At 35.9% G+C, this 14,644-nt stretch overlaps 1 protein-coding gene across 4 annotated transcripts in view; it reads left to right on the top strand.

The window, feature by feature from the left end:
- LOC113069502 (vesicle transport through interaction with t-SNAREs homolog 1A-like) overlaps nucleotides 1–14,644 on the top strand; it is a 135,455-nt gene that overhangs the window by 89,510 nt on the left and 31,301 nt on the right. The gene's annotated exons all lie outside the window — the stretch shown is intronic.

Genomic DNA, 14,644 nt, shown 5'->3' with positions numbered 1-14,644 from the left:
ACACTCTTGTACAACAAGATGTACACACTTATTGTTATGCACTGCGATTACACAGCATGAATATATGTAGTGTTGTAATTAGTAACTCAGTAAAATCGAAATGCCCTGAACACCCCACTTCTTCTCAATAAATTGTTGTATGTGAATGAACATATTGTAGCAGATCAGTTTTAGTCATTATTTGACTTCCATTAAATCTGCACATACATATTTTATTTTACTATTATGTGGGAAAATGTTGAATTCTGGTTTTAAAAAATATAGCATTCCCATAGAAACTCCCATAGGCCTTCATAATTATGCTTTACACTTCAGTTGTGCACTCTCTTCAAAATCAATTGAAAAGTTCCAGATACTGTATTAATCTGTTTCATTTATAGTTTATTGATAAGCATATTTTATACTTTTTTTGTCATTTTCATATAGGTTTTTAAATTCACTATATTTCTATTATAATAATTATTATTATGCTTTTATTCTTTTTTTATGTTGAACTTTCAAAACTATATAGTAAATCTACACCGTCATTCTGGGTTTGAGGTCTGTAGGATTTTTCACATAAGAAATAAACAAAAACAGAAGTCTCTTAAGCACACCAGGGCTTTATTAATTTGATCAAACATACAGTAAAAATGGAAATATTGTGAACTGTTATAACAATATTAAACAAAATATTAACATTTTAAACTATCAATACAGCAGTATAATTGTATAAACAGTATAATAACAGTATAATTGTATAAACAGTAATATACTGTTTAAAAATTAATAAATAAATATATATATATATATATATATATATATATATATTTATTTATTTATTTTATATATATATATATATATATATATATATATTATTATTTTTTTAAATAGTCTTGTTTTTCACTGTAAAAGTCTTTAGTGTTACTTCTGATTAATGCATCTTAATTTATAAGCATATATTCAGTTTTTCTCAAAAATCTTTTAAATGGCTGTTTGTGTATATATATATACATATATATATATATATATATATATACATATATATATATATATATATACACATATATATATATATATATATATATATATATATATATATATATATATATATATATATATATATATATATATATGTGTATATATATATATATATATATATATATATGTATATATATATATATATATATATATATATGTATATGTGTGTGTGTGTGTGTGTGTTACGTACAGTATAGTGTGTGTGTACAATTTTTTTTCATCAGCACTTATCAATATAATTGAATGAATCACATATGTTCAGATTCAGAGTTGTGCCTTCAACAGGCAAATATTCCATGTGTTTTTTCAACTCTTTTTGTCTTCTGCCCTAAAGCAGATCTAGTGTTCCTCCCACTATTCTGTCTCTATGTAGTATCAGCTTTAAACAGCAGAACTCATCATTCATATCAGCAGGCTGATGAGATATTGGCTTTTTTTCCCTGTGTGCTAGATGTGAGATAACTGTAGCTATGCACAGCTGCTCTCTCTTTCTCTCTATCTCTCTCTATTCCACTTACTGTTGTTTTCTCCGCCAGCCTTATATCTCTCTCCTTCACCTACACACAATTCAGTTAAACGTCTGTCACATCTCCATTTTATAAAGTGCCTATGCACCCTTTCCTGAACCGTGACGACAAGGTTTTGTTTCTTTTTTTTCCCTTCTTTTTTTTTTGATTAAGAGTAATATGTAAATGACACCAGCTAAATTTAAAACCCCGGGGCCAGGAAGGAAGTGCCAATTGAAATAGATGCTTCAGTGGTCGTAGACAATCAGGACGTGTGCGGCGAGCGAGAGGGAGAGGAGGAGAGACACAGAGAGAGAAAGCAAGATGCCGGGGACGCAGACTGTAACCGATATTTCTGCATATGTCTCCATTTTGTCAAGACTCATTAGAGGGGCCGCGGCCGCAGAGTGTCACAGAAGCTGTCCAGAAATCATTCATCATCCTCCATTCCTTCCCACCTCCCTCTGTCTCTCTCTTATTCCATCCTGCCCCGCCGCTAAGTAAATAACACGCACTTATTTCAATATTATCATATTAATGTTAAAGTTCAGCTGTCACCTAATGGGAAGACTAAATCAGACGTAGCATTTAAGCAATGTAGTGCTGCAGTGAGGCCGGCTCAAATCAAGATTTATGAGCTTTTTCCACGCATGGCGTCACCCTTCAGCTCACTGCCTTTCTGCATAAAGGCCCACCGCACCCCCGTTCTTCCCGTCTGCCTAGTAAGGCCTTCTCTCTCTTCCTCTAGATCTCTCTTCCTAACTAGGTTTTGCCTTTCTGTTTGAAAAAGAGCAAATAAAGCCTTCCTACATATTAAATTTGGATTGTATCTCAAAGCCATTTGCACCAGAAAAGTAGCAAAGACAATAAATAGATGTTTTTGGCTTACTTTTTTTTTCTGGTGTGTTTCATAAATTTTCCTGGCTTTTTTTTTATTCCATGCTTTCTTAATCTTTGGACATTTGATTAATAGCTTAATATGTAAAATATTACTGTTACTACATCAGATACTACTATTTAGGTTTTAGCCCATAACCAGTGTTATATTGTTACAGTGTGTTATTCATATTTTTAATTAACATTTAAATTTTAGTTTAGGTTTAGTTTAAGGTCTGTTATTTTAATTATGTGTTTTGGTCATTTTTATTAGTAATTATTTATGTTTTTCTATTTATATATTCTCTATTCCTATCTAGCTTTAATGCATATTTATTACAGTTTAGCTTTAGAAATTGTAGAAATTAAAGTTTTTCATCTAATATGTATATTTATTTTATTTCAGCTTTCATTTAATGTTAATCATTTTTAATATTTTTTTAGATTTATCTTTAGTTAGTAAGAACAGCACTGCTGTGTCCAAAGGTAAGATGCCCTAAATTACGAGGATTGATGTGGAAAGGTGAAATATTACTTGTCTGAGTGATCAGAGCTCAGTTTTTTGATTGGCTGATGATAAAACAATGAAAAAATCCCATAGAGTTATACTGAAAGATGTACCAGAATATCATAGAGACTTCAGAGGACCATCTTTTAACTTGCAAGTGTCCACCTAGCAACCATCCAGAACCTTAGCAACCACTTAGCAATCACTAAGTTATGTATGATATTATATCCTTTTCTTTTTTATAGGTACTCAATTTGGTGCCTGATTGGAAATGAAAATTCATGAAAATATCTTAATTAATTTACATACTTTATTTTAGATTAATTATAGAGGCTAAAAATGTTAAAATTAAACATTTGCATTTGTCTGTTTTTAATTAGCAACTTAACAACTTTACCTTACTAAATTTTCATAACGTAACTGTTAAGACAAGCTTTTTAAATAAATAAATGTGTGTGTGTGTGTGTGTGTGTGTGTGAGAGAGAGAGAGAGAGAGAGAGACACCCTGGACCACAAAACCAAAGTCTTGAGTGTCTTTTTTTCTTCTTTTTTTTTAGTGAGATTTAAACATTATCTGAAAGCTGAATAAAAAAGCTTTTTAAGATATATGGTTTGTTATGATTAGACAATATTTGCTCAACATATATATATATATATATGCTAATTTTTGTTGTTGTTGTTGTCAAGGACAGGTTATCACAATAATGCTTTTTGTTGTTGTTGTTTTAATTAGGCTTTGAAGAAGAGGAATAAGATCTTTCATGACAGCAACAAGTTTTAAAAAATTAAAAAATCCGCAGTGTCATTTCTCAGGGTCAAAGGGCTTTTGGATTTGTATTTTTCTCAAATGGCTGTACAGTATGATTTAATTCTTTGCTTGCGCTGGGTACAGATGTGAGGGTAATTCAAATGAAAGCGAGGTGAACTGGACTGCCTGCAGTGCTGCGTATCCTGATTATCTGCGTTGGCCTTTGTACACACACTTACTTACTCCAGGTTGTGTTTGTCATGGTGAGGTTCACAGGCTCTCAGCTGTGAGTTGAGGACAGAGCATCAGCCCGCTGAGATAAATATTGTTGTAAGATGGAGACAGAGAGACCCGCGCTGCACCAGATGTTTACCCTGAGTGGAGAGCACTGTGTGGGTGAGGACGACTCCAAATATGTGTACTCCGTGATACTTCTGCTCAGAGGACACTGCATGCATTTTGAGCACAGCTCCTGTTTTCTTCCCAGACTTTCCAGAGTTCAAACAATTCTGTTTAGAATACACTGGTATCAAATACGAGATGCATATCCCAAAAGGTATTTAACAGAGGGATTTAACAGTGGCACATCTCTGATAGTCTGGTAATTCACCCCTTAATCAAAGTAAAAGCATATCATGACAGATAAAGCAGTTTTATTTTCTCATTCCTCTCGTTCTCTCTTTCTCCCTAAGCAGTAAGACTACTGAGCTGGGCCGTCTCATGCTCCAGCTCACACTAAATTATTAATGGTCAGCTTCAGAAACTCCCAAGGGCTTTAATTATATTGTCATGGTCATACTCATCTCATTAACTTTTAATGGTGATGTCCGCTTAAAGAAATCATAATATTATTAAAGAATAATCATAGCAATTAAAACATTTGCCTTGATGACAGATTGTTTAATACACAAGTTACTGGATTCAATCGAGCTTTCAAAGCAGCCTGGGAGGAGAGCTGAAGCTGCATGAGCAATGCGACCTTGCATTAGAAGTTCTTAGATATACAAACTTACAACTGAAAGTAGTTTGGTAGTTTTGTATGTTTTAACAAGATTTGAAACAGAAAACAGGTCCTTTCTAATGCTGACAGTTTCTGCACTTGATCCGTACCTGTATTGATGTTTTAAAGGGATAGTTCACCCCCGGAAAAAAAAAGAACATTGTCATTATTTACACATCCTTATTTTGTTCCAAACCTGTATGACTTTCTTTTGACATATTGTAGATACAATGTTTATACGTTCAATGATATTCAAAGGGGTTCCAATGTTGTTGGACACCAGCATTCTTTAAAATGTTTTCTTCGGTGCTCTACAGGAGAAAGAAAATCGTACAGGTTTGGAATGACATGAGGTTAAGGGGCCGTTCACATATCGCGTCTTTTGCGCGTGCAAGTTTGTTATTTCCAATGTAGGCGCACGGCATGCGCACTCATAATGGAAGCGACGTGGTCGCGACACGCATGTGGTGTGACGCGCCTGTTTTTTCCAGGCGTGTCCGCACCGCATCGAGTTAAAAACATCTCAACTTTTCGGAATGCCGCAAGCGCACCGCGGGTCATTTGACAAGAACTAACCAATCAGCTTCATCCTTTCCCGTAACAACATTGAAAACTCAGCCAAGATGAAGGAACAGCTGTTCATAGCTATATATGGATTGCCATTTTTAAATAAATTTAGTAGCAGAGCTACTGCGAGCGATTTTTAGTGCTGCAAATCCATTTATCCTTTGCTGAAATTTCCGCGTCTTCATGGAGAGAGCACATCATGGTTGCTTAGCAAAGGCAGACACCTCAGGAGCAGTGTTGGGTATAGTTACTTTGGAAAGTAGTTAGTTAGGTTACAACGTTACCATCAATTAAAAGTAATCAGTTATGATACAGCGTTACCTATTCATAAAAGTAACGCGTTAGAGTACTCATGCGTTACCAAAAATTAAAAGCCGTTTGCAGCGGCTCACACACGACAGACATAGCCCCCGGCCCCTTTAAATGCACCTAGAAGTCATGACTCCCGACCATGAATAACGTCAGTTATCCGACTAAATTAACACAGCAGGATAACAATAACAGGAAAGACAGTCAGCAATCGGCTATTCCACATGGCGTTTTATTTATTTATTATCACAGAACATATTATTAATCAAAATTCGCACCTAACGTTACCCAGCCCGGGTAGCCTAGGCTACTGTATATTATGAGCACCACAAGATAACTCCTGATTTTTCTTTAACTTTAACTGCCACACAGGCAAATGACAAATCGCTTAATAGCCGAACTAATTATTATTAAAGTGTCACTCACAGTCACAAGCCTAAATTCGCTTTAACACAGTCCTCTTACATTTACTCTTCAAAGTAGTGATTAAAACGTAGCGTTAAATTTGAGGTAGAATTTTTGGCATTCGACAGAAGCTTTTCACCAAAGCAGAGTGTGCATTTTACCGTTATGTTCTTTTCTTTTTCATTGACAAATTGAAAATAATTTAATTATGCGTACTTCCATAAACCAAACGCTGTCCTCTCTGCTATCTTGCCGGGAGTTCGAAAAAAAAAAAAACCCACACACACACAGGGTCAGGCGCAGGGCACAGACATATCACAGCCATTGACTTTACGATTACAGAGCTTCGGCTCCGCTGATACATCCGCAGGTGGCACAGTAGACCTAAGACTACTGTCTGACAAAAAGCAGGCTGCAGTCGGGATTTTCCTTTCCTTAAAATAACGGATTACTTTTTTAAAAAAATAACGAAGTTACTGATTACTTATGCACGAAACTAACGCGTTAAGTTACACATTTCAGGAAAAAAGTAATTAGAGTACTCTAACGCGTTACTTTGTAACGCGTTACCCACAACACTGCTCAGGAGCGCTGCATATTACAACTAAAAATATTTTACACTAAAATATTTCCAACTTGGCAGATTATTCAAAATGCTTTCCATGATTTTTTGCAGTTTTGGGAAAGAAATGAGACAAAAACACGATTTCCAAGTTTAATCCAGTGAAATAATTTGTTTATGAAATAATTGGATATTGTTGATTAAATCAGATGAGCAAACTAGAGGCGCTCCGTATCTGTTGTCCTTTCAAGATTCAAGATGTGTCCTTCACATTGTTGTCTGATTGCAATGCATCTTGGGTGCATTTATACCAGTTTTTTTTTTTTTTTTTTTTTTAAAGTGCAGTCATGTTTCTAGTTCATCCAAAAATAAATATTCTGCTATCATTTGCTCCCCCTGATCATTTCAAACCATTATGACTTTCTTTCTGTGGAACAAAAAATAAGGTATTTGGAACAATGTTGGTAGCAAAGCCGTTTTTTGTGAACAAAAAAACAAATGTTATGTTCAACAGAAGAAATCAATTTTATAGGTTTGAGACGATATGAAAGGGAGTAAATAATGACCGAATCTTCATTTTTAGGTGAACTATCTTTTTAAAATGCACCTTAAGGTCAGGTCTAAAGAGAGCCATTGTTTCATTTTAGAATAATATATTTTGTGCAGACTTTGTGAAAGGGTCTTTAACCTCAAAATGGTTGCGATGGTGTCCTAATGGCTTCAGAGCTAGAGATGGTTAAAGGCCTCCTGCAGATGTGGACAGAGAGCGAGAGAGCTAGAGAGCAAGATAGCAGGGGTAGTGTTGGGATCACTGCCCAGCACAGAGCTCCTGCTCAGCCTTCCTTGCCTTCCACAGAGACCAGGGGCCTGATACTGCATGCAGGTGGTCGAGTCAGTCACCAGGCAGATCAAAAAGTCAAACCCCTGGGTGGACCTCCCTTTGAAATGGGAATGGGGCAGACATATCAGACAGAAAACATAACCAAGCCCCGTACCGCAGAACAGCTCCATATTCATGGCCCAGCTTAGAGGAGCCAGGCCTCGATCTTCTGAAGAAGACCACAGTACAGCTGGACACAGATGAAGACATCAGGTCCTCCGCGTCTCAGGGTGTGAACACGCACACTTACCTTGGGTATTGTGCGTTAATGTGCAAACAACAGGAGTGCCTAAACCCCCCCCCCCACCTTATTAAATATTCATATTCACAACGCATTACGTGTGAAGCAGAGTAGCTCCGACTTTGTACATCACGAACAGCTGTAACAGTTTTCTGTCACTAATCGCTCTGATCCCAGCAGCGATTAGATCAGTAGACATGGTATTGTGAGAGGTGAGCCACAGTGTCACCGCTCTCTCTTCCTTGATTTTTCTCTGCATCTCCCTTTGTTTCGACGTTCCGAGAGTCGTCATCAGCGTGATATCAGACGAAAAAGCAGGGGAGGGAGGGCAAATGTGGCTGTATTCTGGTGTTTGCCAGTCCCATTAAACAGACATTTGCAAACAATGTCAAGAGGGAGGAGATCAAAGCGTGAACCCCAGAAAAGCGGGAGCTCTGATGTCCTGAAGATCTCCAAATTTAGACTTCCACCGTATTGGCTCCCAGTTCCTCTCCCAGCTTGGAATATTAACGACGTGCTATGTAGGTCATATAATTAATGTGATTCAGGAGCACCAGTGGGCTGTTGAGGGATGCAAATAGAAAGAGTCTTGGGGGCCCTCTTGAAGTCTTGTTATGAAGTTGAACAAAAAGATTTGATATTATTTTTAATTGGAGCTGAAAGATATAACAAATTATAGTTCAGTGTGTTTTCCCTCTTCTCGCTTGCCTTTTATTCTTTTATTTATTTGGCTTCTCCCTCGTTCTGCAAAGAGAGGGGAAAAGCCTCGTTAAGATGCTGGAGCCGAGGGAGCAGGGTGGAGAAGTGACGGGGGCACGGCTCTCTTTCTCCCACACGTACACTCCCATTCTTGCAAACAAACTCTTACAACCAGTTTGCCGTATAGTTTTGCGCAAGTATGAAATTCTTTGACATCGAGATCTGCTGTCAAAATCATAATGAAAGGCTGATATAGGCTGAAGGAAGTACAAAGCTTGTTGAGAGGCAAAGTCGTAATCTTACCAATTGTACAAGTGAGGTGTGTTTGGCTTTTCAGACTAACCTTTATAAGAAGTGCTGATATTCTTTTTCTACTTTTAAAAGTCGTTTAAACCAAAGATTATAACCGTAATTATAACTATGAAGTTTCAAAAATAATTCTAATTATGAGAATAGGGAAGTCCACATCACATCTCTATAGATAATGACATTGTTATAATGACAATTTGTGTCTGTTGAAACAGATTTGGAAAAATCACATAATTTACTCACTGCAGTGAATGGGTGCCGTCAGAATGAGAATCCAAACAGCTGATTTAAACTTTTTCATCGGAGAAAGCAATATTCTGGATAGAGGACTCACTCAGCATTTCACTTCACAAGATGTTAATTTATGTTGAGTTGTATAGATTACTTGCGGATTATTGTGAGGTTTTAATCAGCTGTTTGAACTCCCATTCTGACAGCAGCCATCAACTGCAGAAGATCCACTGGTGAGCTAATTTTCTTCAAATCGATTAAGAAATAAACTAATTTACTGTAAATCTTCATCTGAATTAAAATTTTTGGGTGAACTGTTCCTTGAAATAGCTTGAGCATTTAAAGCAACAGATGTCAACTGCAGCATGTGCTTATAATAAACTAAATGCTACCGTGCTTTGGCATGGGTGCTGCTAATATAGTTATTATAAGTTGTTGATGTGAAGTCCCTTATAGTCAAATGTTTAGTGCATCTGTTTTGCTGTTTTCCCTGTGGGCGCTTCTTTCCCAGCATTTATCTGATTTCCTTTTTCGAGCTCAGTGTTCTGCATTTGTCATCGGCTGGAATTGTATGAATCACGCTGCCCCTGGAAACCATGTTTCACCACCATGAATGTTGGTTTGGCTGATACTATGAGAATGCTTACCTGTCTGAGTACCAGGTGTTCGGTGGTATAGTCGCGGGGTTGTTTTTAGTGTTTGCTAGGCCTCTTAGTTCCAGTAAAGATGGTACCGCAGCTGTGTGTAATGACATTTAAGGGAATTCTGTGCTTCTAGTTTTTTGGCAACAGTTTGGGGAGATCCCGTTTCGGCTCCACATGACCATGCTCCATGTGCAAATTGATGTCCGTAAAGAAATAATTTACTGAGTGTGGTGTGGAAGAACTTAGAATAGCTGCACAAGTCCCAGATTTGAACCCTACTGAACATTTTTGAGATTTATTGAAACTTCTAACCTTAATCGATGCTTTAGTGTTTGGTGGAATTTATTATTATTAGTATTGTTTATGTCTTTATTTGTATTTTTTGCACATGGTTGTGGAAAAGGTTAGCAAAACCATGTTAATCTACAATATGTTTGTGTTCTTAATAATTTACTTGTTCCATGCACTCAGATATGGAGTGCCAAAACTATTAATGTGAATTAATGTGAAGTGGCGTTGATACGTGTACGTTTGTGTGTCATGGAGCCTGGTGACGCGCATCTGCAAGATTTACTACTGTAAATGAGTATCTTGTTTCTCTCTTGGTCAAAGCTCTGGCTTGGGCCTTTTAGACGCTGGGGTGTTTTGTACCCTTCAGGAATGCTGCGTGTCAGGTTTATTTTGGACAGCAGATACTCTGAGCATCTTGTGTGTCACAACATTTCAGTTCAGGTGTCTGGAGCTAACATAGTCTTAGCTATTCAAATGTCACTGTCCAATGTGTATATGTATAAATATAAGAATATATATGAATGCACTTTTCACAGCTGACCTTTTTAAGACCTCCGTGACTGATGGACTCTCTTTACTGTTGCTTTTATTCAACTGAATCCATTCTTCTTAAATAAAAGTATTAATTTATTTAATTATTAATTTATTAAAAATCTTACCACAAACTTTTGAATGATAGTTTACATATTTAAGAAGAACTTGTGTGCTTTAGCTTCTACTTGTTTCTTTAGTCATCCTGTTAGTAGTTTTTCATAGCTAAAGAACTATTTAAAAAGGTTTGAGTACCATAGCATTGGAGTGTTTATCAACCTTGTCCTTACATCAGTTGACCACTACTGGTCTAACTTGTCACAATGTCAGTATCATGCATCCGATTTATGTTTTTGTTTTAAAACAGTGATTCAAATGAGCAAGTTTCATGGGAAGAGATTCTCTCTGCATGTTGTGCATGCTACTTTTATATTCGATAATGAGTACTGATGGCTCCATAGTGTGCATGTGTGTATTTGTGTGTATACCGTCAATGTGTAAAGCTGTAAAGTTTCATGAGCATCTAAACGAAGAGTGTGTGAATGTGTGAGTGTGTGTGTGTATGTGCAGCAGGCTGCCAGGGAGTTGACAGGCCTCCGGATAAACCCCTGTGGCACACACACACCTCAGCCTCATTACCCACTGCTGAGAGCATCATGGGTAACGGTGACACTTAAACTGTGTGTCTTTCCCACTCCTATTAGTGTGTGCTGATTGCCTGCTTTGGAAAGCACACACATGCTTGGGCTGCAAACAAACTCAAGACTGACATGTTAAGTGATACGTTTTTACATTAGGGCTACATCAGTCTGAAAGAGAGAAAAGTTCACATTGATACGTCCCCTCCATTACACTAGCAGGCAGCTTCTATTTAGCCTCTATTTTAAGGAAGGAAATAACAGTATAGGACAGGAGCCAGTCTTTTCTGACTCAAGGACCCCTCACTCAGACTTTCCTGTCATCTAAATGTATATTTAAAATGTATATTTAAAATGTATGTGTGTGTATGTATATGGTCCTCAGACCCCAGAGATGCAAACCATGGCTGTAGTAATTAATACAACAATAATGTTTATAACAATTTATTTTATGATGCTGTGATGACTGAATGCTTCAAACCTTTACGTCAGTCAAACTTTTCCACTTTTCCAATGATTAAACCCGGTGGGGTCACTGTTTATGACATTGGAGTGACGGGCTTCTCCTCCTCTGTCGTTTCCGACCTCGTAAAGGTATTGCTCGTCAGGGTGTTAGCTGCACTGCTCTGAGATCAGTGAATGCGTCCCCTCTTGAAGTGGCTGCAGTGTCATTCCAAGGGCAGCATGGCGTTTGATCTGGTGTCGGGCGGCTGTCGCTGCACAGGGTCCTGTGATTGTCCTGCGGGGAAGGAGACAGGCATCACCTGCCTACCTTCAATAAAAACTTCCTCGGGAACTTTTTGATTGACAGGCAGGAAGACATTCGTCATGACGACCAAGTTTTTTGCCCTCTGTTATGTTTTTTCTGCTCTAATACATGGTGAGAGTGAGGATATTTTCTGTCTGGTTTAGTGAAGCTGTGTGTGTGTGTGTGTGAGAGAGAGAGAGAGAGAGTTTAAGTTAGTTTATCTCTATTGAGGTAAGTAATACAAAGCAAACCCATTAATTGTTTTTGGGTCAGTTTGAGCATCCATCAAGATGTAAAGTAATGAGGCAAAGACAAGGTATATTTTTTCATTCTTTTCTTTTTTGGTGTTTGTCTCTCCCCTCTGATTTTATTTAGAGCCCATCATAATGCTTAATAGCAGCTATACTGGAATTTTTTTATAAAGAATCGGACCTTGTTCTGCTGTTATATGCATGTTGTGTGATCTCAAGGTTTTTCAGCCTTTTGACAATATTAAATACCTCTACTTATGTATATCTGTGTGTGTGTGTGTGTGTGTGTGTGTGTGTGTGTGTGTGTGTGTGTGTATATATATATATATATATATATATATATATATATATATATATATATATATATATATATATATATATATATATATATATACTTGTGAGTTCTAGAAAATCGGGCAACTTTTGCCATTTAGTTTTCTCATTACTCATTAGGATGAATGAAATTGGATAGTAGGATGAATGAATTCACCCTATTATTTCATCCAATGTTTTGAACTGTTGGTTAATTTCTCATGGATTTTTCTGAGCAGACACTGAGCAGTCTGACTTTTGGCATTGGACAAAACTCCCCTGGCACTGCAGTATCCTGCACAAGTATTGTTTTTGAAATGAACAGTAGGACAATGTCAAGGCAAAGGTGAACAAGCCGGGCTGGTGACTTTTCACATTCAGTCTTCTAGAGAAAGAGGCATAGCTGCTACATATGCATATACTTCATTTCAACCCTGCGTAAGCTTTCAGACTTCTTTGGGTTTTTTTTTGTCTTTCATATTTTCTCATCAAGACCCCCACCCCCTCCCCGCCTTCCTTCACTGGTCCAATTAATGTGTTTGTGTTTAAATTAATAAGTGAATTGATAAAAATCTCTGTGTCAGTGGGTGACAGTTTTAGCGTATGAATGTTTGTATGCGTGTGTTTTGTTTTGGAGAGAGCGAGAGAGCTCACGCTGAAGGCCCTGAGGCATGTAAGGACTTTATTGCTCACCTCATATGCTCATTAAGGCTGTTGTTCGGCTTTTGTTGCATAATTACCTAATGGTAGCTTTAAAAAAAGGCTTCACTGTCTTTGACTGACAGCTTATGGCTCTTATGTGTTATCTTTGTCTCCAAAAGCTGTCTTTTTGTTTTTGGCAGAACTAAAGCAAGGTTGCTTTCAACATCTCTACGAGGCAGTCTGTTGACGGGGACCTGGAGTGTGTCATTACAGCTTTTACCAATTGTACTACTGATGTTCGGTTTGAATGACTTGTGAAGTTTGACGTCCCTGTAGTCATTTTTAACTGGCAGGAAAGTATACTTGATAGGTCAGAGATAAGTTATGTAAAAAAAAAAGTCTACTGTTTGAGTTCAGATGGACTGCAGTAACACTTTTCTTTAATGGTGCCTTATGCTGATCTCCATTTAAATGTATTTTTTAATACCTGAACTCAGGACTGTTGATTTGGTAGCTGATACAATCAGTTGTTTTCAGGACTTTTTTTTTTTTTTTTAAGGATTCTGACCTTTTCCCTGCACTGAAAAAGCAAGATACCAAATGGTCAGGGAGGGCCAGATGCATTTTGGGTAATGCAATGATGACCTCTAAACAACTCACTCATTGGACTTTTTTTACTCCACAAATTGTTCAAGGATGACCACTGAGAAATGCCCTCCTAATACTATTGGATTATGTAAAGTGGTCCACGCAGATACTAATGCTTTACCACATGCTGTTGAGCAGGAACTGGCAAAAAAAAAAAAAATTATGTTTAGTATTTTTTTTTTTTTTTTAATGAATTCTTGCAGCATTTCTTTTTTGTGGGATATAAAATGCTAACATAAGAAGATTGCTAACATAAGTGATTTTCAAAGATGTGCAAAGAAGGATTACTTTTCTCTTATGGGCCTTGCTTTAATAATATATATATATATATATATATATATATATATATATATATATATATATATATATATATATATATATTGTCTTTATATTGTCTTTAATTTATATTTATATTGTCTATATATATATATATATATATATATATATATATATATATATATATATATATATATATATATATATATATATATATATATATATATATATATATATATATATATAAACACACACAAACACACGCACACAATGTATAAATTATATATTATTTGATACATATTTTATATAAAATGATAACAATACAAAATAGTACAATATTGAGAATTGTAAAATTAGTTTTAATTATTTTAAATATCTAGGATTTTAAAAAATGTTTTTGAAAGGTTATTTATTTGATCCAAATACCGTAAAAACAGTACTACTATGAAATTGTATTACAATATGAAATAACATTTTAAACATTTTGAATAAATTTGAATATATAAATTATTCCTGTAATGACAAAGCTGAATTTTCAGAAGCTACAATTTTTTATAATTTTCAATTATTAGTCCAGGCTTCAGTGTTACATAATACTTCAGATTCTTTTTCATTTTTTTTATTTGATGATGAATTGAAAGTTGAAAGAACTGCATTTTTTTTTTTTTAAATGGAAATCTTTTGTGTAAGTATAAATGTCTTTAATGTCACTTTTGATCAGTTTAATCCAATTTAATGAAGTGTTGCAATAATAAATAAATACAAAAAATTTTGCATTTCACAATTAACTTGGAAACTAATC

This window comes from Carassius auratus, unplaced genomic scaffold (assembly GCF_003368295.1).
Source record: "Carassius auratus strain Wakin unplaced genomic scaffold, ASM336829v1 scaf_tig00001679, whole genome shotgun sequence".
Taxonomy (NCBI): domain Eukaryota; kingdom Metazoa; phylum Chordata; class Actinopteri; order Cypriniformes; family Cyprinidae; genus Carassius; species Carassius auratus.
This window is presented reverse-complemented; position numbering and strand designations above follow the sequence as displayed.